We start from the raw sequence: 8,275 nt of genomic DNA, 5'->3' as shown, positions 1-8,275 counted from the left end.
CAGCCGAGGTCACAATTGATGAAGTTTCAAGACGGTCAACAAAGGTGCAATAGAGATAGTTTCAGATACGTAGATGCAAAGAGAGACAACTAGAATGTTGTGAGTTACTCCGAGGAGTTAGACGAAAAAGCATCAAAGCCCTTTAACATGTAGTTGAGAAATTTTGTAAGTGCCCCGCTTGCTGCATATTATTTGTGTAGTCTATCACTATGTACTTGGACGGAGATGGAGCACTTGTCCCATGCTTCACATGCTAGGACTCTTAGTTATCTAAGTTATGTCGTGGATAATATTATGCTTGATCTATCACATGCAATTAGGAGAATATATACGGTTTTTTTAGATGTACATTGTTATGCTCTGATGTGGATCCTCTTGATTATATTGGAGACGATAGACATAGATGTGTGTTTTGGAGGATGTAGTTCAAGTAGTCTAGCGGTAACTAGATTTGTGACCTTGCATCACGCAAGGAACCTGAAAGATGGTCGATTTCTGAGCAGTTACACTTTGCTTCTGTTAGTGGAACTTTGTTTTGGAAGATGTCGTTGACAAACATGGTGACTATGAAAAGAGTTGAAGAGGTGGTGTGGTCTAATGATTTGATTAGTGATGTTGGCCGGAACATCGGGTTGATGTGGCATTCGGTAGAAGTCAGAGATATCACCAAAGAATCGAGTTAATTGGTGATCAAAATTTTTGCGTTAGATATAGCATGTCAAGATATGATGTGACTGTGAAGAAGTTTCTTGCAACGGTGAGTCTTGCGAACATGTGGACCAAGTTCATTCCTCTCAACAAGCTTGTGCTCAACTTGGGTTTGATTGACATCTATGATGGTTGAGTGCCCATCGGGGTGTTAGGAGAGTTGAGATGGATAATGAACACTATGACTCGGCTCAAACGTTGAGTCAATGTAAAGATTGTTGAGAATATATCTCTAGGTTAAGCGGGTGATCTAATTTGAGTAGATTCCCTAAAATAGGTTCCTATTTTGGACAGGAATATGTATGTATGTATGTATGTATGTATGTATGTATGTACATACATACATACATTCCACTCTTCTATTAGATAGAGTAGAGCAAACAAGAGGAGTATCGGATTTTCTCTTTGCGAGTTTTCTGAGTGACTTATTTGTGAGAGATTGTGAGAGAGTACTTGTGGATTTACTTTGGGCTTAATTTAAGTGTGGGAAACACTAGATCGTATAAGCAATCTAACTCTTTGATTATCCAATTATTAGTGGATTATTTACTACTAACTTTTCCTATGGAGTAGGTATTTACACTTAGACCGAATCATGTAGATCTCTGGTGTTCTTTATTGTTCTTCGTTTATTTCTCTAGTGATTTCTCATTGATTTAATTGTAAGATCTGTTAGTGTTTCCGCATTATATTACAACAAACTCCATAGGTCAAGAAATTACCTGTTTTGTGTGCAAAAAACCAGAACACATCAAATCTGAATGTCCGCCTTGGAAGAAAAAGAAGGGAAAATATGAGAAAAAGAAAACACTGGAAGATCAGACTTGGAGTGGCACAGAGTGCGAATATAGTAGCGACGAAGAAAAAGAGGAGGGGAACCTCTATTTGATGGCAGACATCAATTTTGAGGAAGACAAAGATAGATTCTCTGAAATTTCCTTTGACGAGATGCACAAAATGCTAAAAGATATGTTTAATAAAATAGGAATGTGTCGTAGAGAAAATGCTGAGCTAAAGAAAGAAATATCTCCGTTAAAGGAACATGAAGCTTTACATAAGGAAGAACTGGAGATTCTGCAGAAGGAAGTTGCTTCAGTAAAACAAAACAAAGAGGGACAATGCATTTGTCACAAAGGAACTAATTGAAATTCGCAAAAAAGTTTCTTTGAGTTCGGAAACTCTTGTAAAGTTTTTATCTAGTCAAATGCCTTATAAGAAATCTTGATTAGGTTATGAACCTCATGAAAATTGAAATCCTTTCAAAGAATAAAACTGTGGAAGTCTGCCATGGATATCGATCACATTTTAGAATTCACTTTGTAGAACCAAGAGGCGCACAATATTTCTCATGCATAAACTGTAATGAACCAGGTCATTTCAAGTAAAATTGTCTTAAGAAAGGCAAGAAAATATTTTGGAAATCAGTGCAACATCATCTTTTGCTTCTAACAAGAAAGGACCCGAATATATTCGGGTACCAAAAAAGAAATGAATCGATTCTTTCTGGTAGAGAGACAACCAATCCCAAGAAGAAAAGGTGCAAATGATACCTTCATAGTGGATGCTAGTGACATATGACTGGAGACCCTCAACATATAATGCGGAAACACTACATGTTGAATTCAGATATTGTTTTGTCAACATAAGAAAGGGGGAGATTTTTGAAAAAATACTCTATATTATTTTGAAGATGACAAAATAATTCGCTACTAATACATGCATTGTATAGAACTAACTTGCCAATGCACATACCAATATGCAGAAGGTATGGGGAACAGGAACTTTTGAAGGTTGGTGGTGCTCTGCTTCTATAGAATGTGAACAAGATACTAGATGTAAAGGGTGTCTAAAGCTAGAAGGACCCGTGTAGAAGGCGAACAAGCTGTAAAACGAGGGATTCGTTAAAGCTTGGATGGACTAATAGAAGGTGAATAGCTGTATAGAACTAGAAGACATCAATATGCTTGGAAATACCAGTGTAGGAGGTGAACAGTCAGTAAAGCATGAAAAGACTGGAGGGATCGTATGTAGAAGCAGCTCCTGCTACAGACGGAGTAAAATACGTTAGATGCTTCTACATTCCTGCATAAGAAGATCGATATTCTTCCAATTTAATTTAAATTCAAATTGGTGTCTAGCACTTTCAAGGTCTTGAATCCGCAGAAAACTACATAGAGAACATTAAAAAAAAAATTTATATGTATGTTCAAATAGTTGGTGACTCAGACAAACTTTAGAAGTAAAAGCCTGTATTTCTAAAAAAGCTTTTGCTGCTCAGGAACAGCAAACTAGACGCGCCGTTTGCTGGTCGACTGAGCTGAGAACTTGGTCCAACGGCTCTGTGAGATTTGTGAAATTACTGCCAACTGTTCTAAGAGTTTAAGCTATCAGATGAATGCGTGGTTTAATATTTAATTATTGTAACACTCCCCCTCACGCTTAGTCTAGTCTTTTTGCTTAGTACTAAGCGTGGATATATTAAATTAGGGAGGCAAATGGAGCCTGGAAATATTTGAACTCAGGACCTTCAGCTCTGATGCCATGTGAGATTTTGTGAGACAATTATTCTAAGAGCTTAAGCTATTAGACGAAGGCGTTGTTTAATAGTTAATTATTCTAACAGGTTCCTTTGACCTAGAGATCGATGGCTTCCAACAGTTAGTTTGAAGATTGAAAAGCTATTTAAAGGGATCAAGGATGGCAGAGGACTTTGGTGGAAATTTAGAACTTCTATTCTCTCTTTGTCGTTCATCTTGTGCTTACACTAGTGAAAGACTGCTTATCTTCTATTTGTTATTCTTTGAGAGGGTAGTATTTCTTGTAATCTAGGCAAAGAAAATGCTTTATAGTGTTAGAGGTGTCTATATATGTAGTGTTATTTATTGGGTTCCGTATAGAAGTAGCACCATCTACAAACTCTAATATCTGTGAGATTATTAGTGGATCTTAACCTTATTTGTGGCCATAAGTTTGGGACGTAGGCCAAGTGAAAAGTTGAACCACTGCAAATCTTCTTGCAATATCTTCTTTCTCTTCAAACCTTTTATTAATGGCCGTATAACTGTTTCTGATCCTACGCCTATAGGCAAGTTTTTCGCGAGAAAGTTTTAATTTTCGTAAAATATCCGATTCACCCCTCTTGGTTGTTGTGTTAGACTTATCGTCATGGTTACTCAACCATCCAGTAGTCCCATCGGATGACGAATTCGGACCTAACACTGATGAATTCGTCACCATTGGATGAAGCTACTACATAGAGTAAAGTGATGATGGGCCACAATCTAAATTAAAGTTTCTAATGAGAATGATAAATGATCACGACATTGCGTGGCTCCTCGTGGGCACCTGATATACTCCATAAACAACTCACCAGCCATCTAGGAGACTCCGGGATAAAGAATAAACCAAAAACTTGAAGTACGCAGGGGATTCCACCTGAAAATGAAACCATGGACGGTGAGCTTTTAATGTTTCCAAGGTAAATCTAACAAAACAAAGCACAGGAGAACTGAGACAGTAACCTATCAAAGCCAAGACACGCCAGGAAACAATAGTTCCCACAAAGTACATCAACGAAATGCCACAGCACAACAAAAGCTGCAGCAAGACCAAGCAGTGGTTGAAGAGCAATGCATCGAGTCGATGCCATTAACAGTTTACAGTGGCCCAAAAAATGTTTACGTGATTTAATGACGTGAATGCTCCCCGGACGCGTTTGGGTGTTATTTCGGCAATGTACACAGGTACCTGTTTGGCCACAAAATCATGACCAACGTCTTCTAGGAATTAATTAGGATAAGAACTCTGTAGGTTTCTGCATTACCACATAACTTAGAATCCCGAAGCCAACTCCATGTAATAGTCTTCCGATATTGAGCCATCAAACATTCTGCAAGCTAAGATGAAATGTTCCATTAACTGCTTCACAGCCTTTTCAAGACATTCTTCGGTGCACTTATACATCATCTGATAAACGTGAGAGCAGGAAATGGAACCAAAGTTCTGTGGGTCAAGTCATCGACAATCTATCAAAGAAAGTTCTGAAGAGGGAATAGACAGAGCACGAACCTTGGCAAATGCTATAGAAAGCCATCCTGCAGTGCAGAATATTTGCGAAATCCCCATTGTCTGCGTCACAACAACTCAATTAAGAACTCAGTGAGATTTTTTTCAGGCTCTTTATTGAACATATGTGATCTTCAAATTCAAGAATAGCTGGAAAGGCTAGAGAATGCCTTACCCGTCAGTGACACACCATATCTGTCATCCGCCCATTAACCAAAGCTCCTATTGCCCCTCCTATTGTTACCATAGAACCAAAAGGCGAGTACTGTATAACATGAAAGAAATCGGGAATATCAATGTTAGAGAACCAAAATGGTGACTCACAAATTCCCTTTATCCAATGGTGTCCCAGATAAAGAAGTCATTGCTAGCTAGTAAAGAGATTTCGGGCATTGACCGCTTTTTAGGAAAAAGTTGAGTTGTAAATAAAAGAAGCGATCGAATCAAATGTACATAACAAGGAAATAAATCGGATACCAAATTTATGTGGTTTGATCAATGTGACTTACGTAAAGTCGGTTTGTGCAACGAGAATCGCATTAACAAGTAATACAATGGAGATTACAACAATTATCGAGCATTCAAACACTGTTTCCGCTACCTCACAGTTTCTAGTGAAATAATCTTTTAATCTCACAGAGGTATACACAAATTCTTAACACAAGAATGTAACTAGCCAAATTAGTTGAGAATAAATCACAGGACAAAATAAACTCACGCGAAGAACACTCAGCATTAAACAACCCTCCCTTCTTCGGTGCTCAGAGGCACACTTCAACCACGATGGCTCTCCTCTATTAATAAACAAGAGAAGCCTCCCATTCTTGCTCACCACCGTGACTTATTGGTGAAATAAGCCCATCATTGATTTTCTTCTTTTTGTTTACTTTATTTGGCCAACTAGTCAAGTGGCCGACATCACATGCACATCAAGTGGGAAGGAAGAGTTGATCACCTTTCTTTTGTGCGCAAACGAGAGCTCCATCAAGACACGACAAATAAGCAATTATTTCTCAAGTCTAGAAGTCCAACTTGTGGCTTCAAGGAAAACAAAAGAGATGAGCAAAGCTTACTTTTTTGGGATAAAGAGGCAGACATGTTCTGAGGAGGAGACAGAGGAATCCCTCAATAGTGAAACATCATTCAAAGGATGGACATGGATCTCGCGTGGCCTTCACGAGGGAATTTTCCTTTTCTTTGTTAACAGAGTTGGTCAACCCAAGAAATTATGACCCACTTGGATGACTTCTTCTAACGAATGCCACATTGCGGAAATTGTTCATATTACTACTAACGCTCTACGTCCTCCAATTCGGGTTGGGTTTCGTCCAAAAGCTCAAACTTGAGACATATTCTTAAAAGAGGTTCAACACAGAATCTCACTAAATAAAGAATTGATTGAAACTGACAGCAATTTATTATACTTTCTAGCAATGCATTGAGGACATGTAACAATGTATGCATGATAGGACTAACCGTCGTTGTAGAGAGCCCCAGATCCTCCATTATGCCCGCCTCGGCAGGCGATGAATAACCAAACTAAATTATAGAAATACGCCACTAATTATGGTAACTTCTACTCGGAAGAGTGTAACCTTATAAGAAACTATAGCCTAAATAGAGCAGCTGTCTAGGATATCAGATTACAGAGAAAAAAAAAAGGTTAAGTACCCTGAAATTGGTTTTTCAGAAGTATCTGTTCTGAAAAATGCAATCCCAAATAGTGAAATCTAATAATTTCATGTCTCGTTGCCAAATTGAGTTTCCATAACACACTTAATTGATCCTAAAGAAGCATCTTGAGTCATTTAATGTTGTCCGAATTATGACATTCATAATCTTGAAAAATCCAGGGCAGCATAATAACTTTAGTCTATTAAACCATGTGATCCACAACTTGCCACGCAAAGGTGCTTCTGCAACATTATTACCTTTCGCTCCCCACACGTCCCACCCAACAACCGAAAACAATCAGATATTCAACAAGAATTGCAGACATAGCTCTTGCTCGTTGCAACATCATACGAATGCCACAACCAAAAAGAACCATTTTTTGAATCAGAATGAAAGTTGCTAAGGACAAACATTGGACGAGCAATTGGTTCCGTCCTATTTCTTTTTCTAACGAAACATTCCCTCGAATTTGAAGAACCTGTGACGGGAATGCCAAAAGAGAACAGAAAAAAGAGGAAGCAAGAGTGCTCAACAGAAAACAGAGCTATGGCTTCTTAGTGATCAAACTACATGCACGCAATTAACGAAAAAGTTGATGCAATGATTCTCACAGTGCACCCAGAGACAAAAGACCCTCAAACGGCAACGAGCGTGCTAAAAACGACGAGAGGCATGACCGAGGGATCACTCGAAGACATGGATTTGCCATCGTTGCCGGGAAGCAGAGAGCTTGTTCGCAACCCATCTTCTTCTTGGCTCTCTCTCTCTCCATCTGTCCGTTTTGTTTCTCCTGAAAAACTATGACTTGCTGAAAATGAAGGCGGCAAGACTCAGCTGCCGGTGCATATAAACATAAAGAACTGTGGGTTGGTTTGAGAGAGAGGCGGAGAGAGCGCGGGGGGAGACAATATTAGGTAGTTTGGACTGCAACGAAGGCCCCATGGTCCACTCCATTAGTTCATTGCCACGTGTCCAGTAGGGCTGCTTTTACTTTTTTTTCTTCTTTCTTTTGCGTGGAAACACCTTTAGGGGAAAATTTCAAATACATACCAGAAATTTGCTCATTTTCTATTAAAAAAAAAGGCCCAAAGGGCCAAAGTGGCCACTTAGTCTTAAATAAGAGTCCGAACTTGCAGGCCAGCCAGATCTTCACCAGTCAGTTTTGGTAACTAAACTAGGGACAAATTTTCTTTTATGTTCTTTTTTTTTCTTCTTTTTTATAATTTTCTTTTTGTTTTGTTTTCTTTCTTTCTTTATCTTCTCCGGGCCTCCATTTTCTGCATATCTCCTCCTATGAAGGGCCTCTCTTTCACCACTGACCTCGCCATTGATGCTTTCGACCTCGTCCGCCCCCCCCCCCTCGACAGCAACTCCAGCACCTTCATCGTCAGATGGAGGTTGATCCGAGCCCTAGATTGAGCACACCGACTGCTTCCCTACCTAGGCCAGCGACACAGGCGCCGTTGCTGAGGGGCATGCTAACATTCGCCATCAGTCCCTAGCGATATTGATGAAGGGACCGAGGAGCTTGTTTGTATGGCTGTTGGCAACAGCAACGACGATGGCGAGGCTGTTGGTGGTCGGGGTCAAGCTACATCAAGCCGGCGATGAACTTGATGAACATGTTTGGAAGGGCATACGGGGAGTAGCATCGCAAGGTGAGGCCGGGAAGGCAACGCTGGTGAGGGGCCAAAAACTAGCCAAGATACGGGGCCGATGTGAAGAACAACCCTCGATTGAGAGAGAGAGAGAGAGAGAGAGAGAGAGAGAAATTAGAAATTTTTTCTGAAACTATGAATCCCCCTTTTGGATTTTGGAGGGACAAACC

The 8,275-nt window shown here is 39.7% G+C and overlaps 1 long non-coding RNA gene across 1 annotated transcript; it reads right to left on the bottom strand.

Moving 5' to 3' along the window:
* Positions 1-6,154: 6,154 nt before the first annotated feature.
* Positions 6,155-7,250, bottom strand: LOC115692363 (uncharacterized). The gene is made up of 2 exons (XR_004007108.2): positions 7,059-7,250; positions 6,155-6,312 (listed from the first exon to the last, which is right to left on the bottom strand). It is a non-coding gene; the product is annotated as an uncharacterized LOC115692363 (long non-coding RNA).
* Between the last annotated feature and the right edge of the window lie 1,025 nt (positions 7,251-8,275).

Source organism: Syzygium oleosum, unplaced genomic scaffold, assembly GCF_021117445.2.
Source record: "Syzygium oleosum isolate NSW1041296 unplaced genomic scaffold, Sole_v2.1 Sole_v2.50, whole genome shotgun sequence".
NCBI lineage: Eukaryota > Viridiplantae > Streptophyta > Magnoliopsida > Myrtales > Myrtaceae > Syzygium > Syzygium oleosum.
The sequence above is the reverse complement of the archived record's forward strand: the minus strand, read 5'-3'. Positions and strand labels throughout refer to the sequence as shown.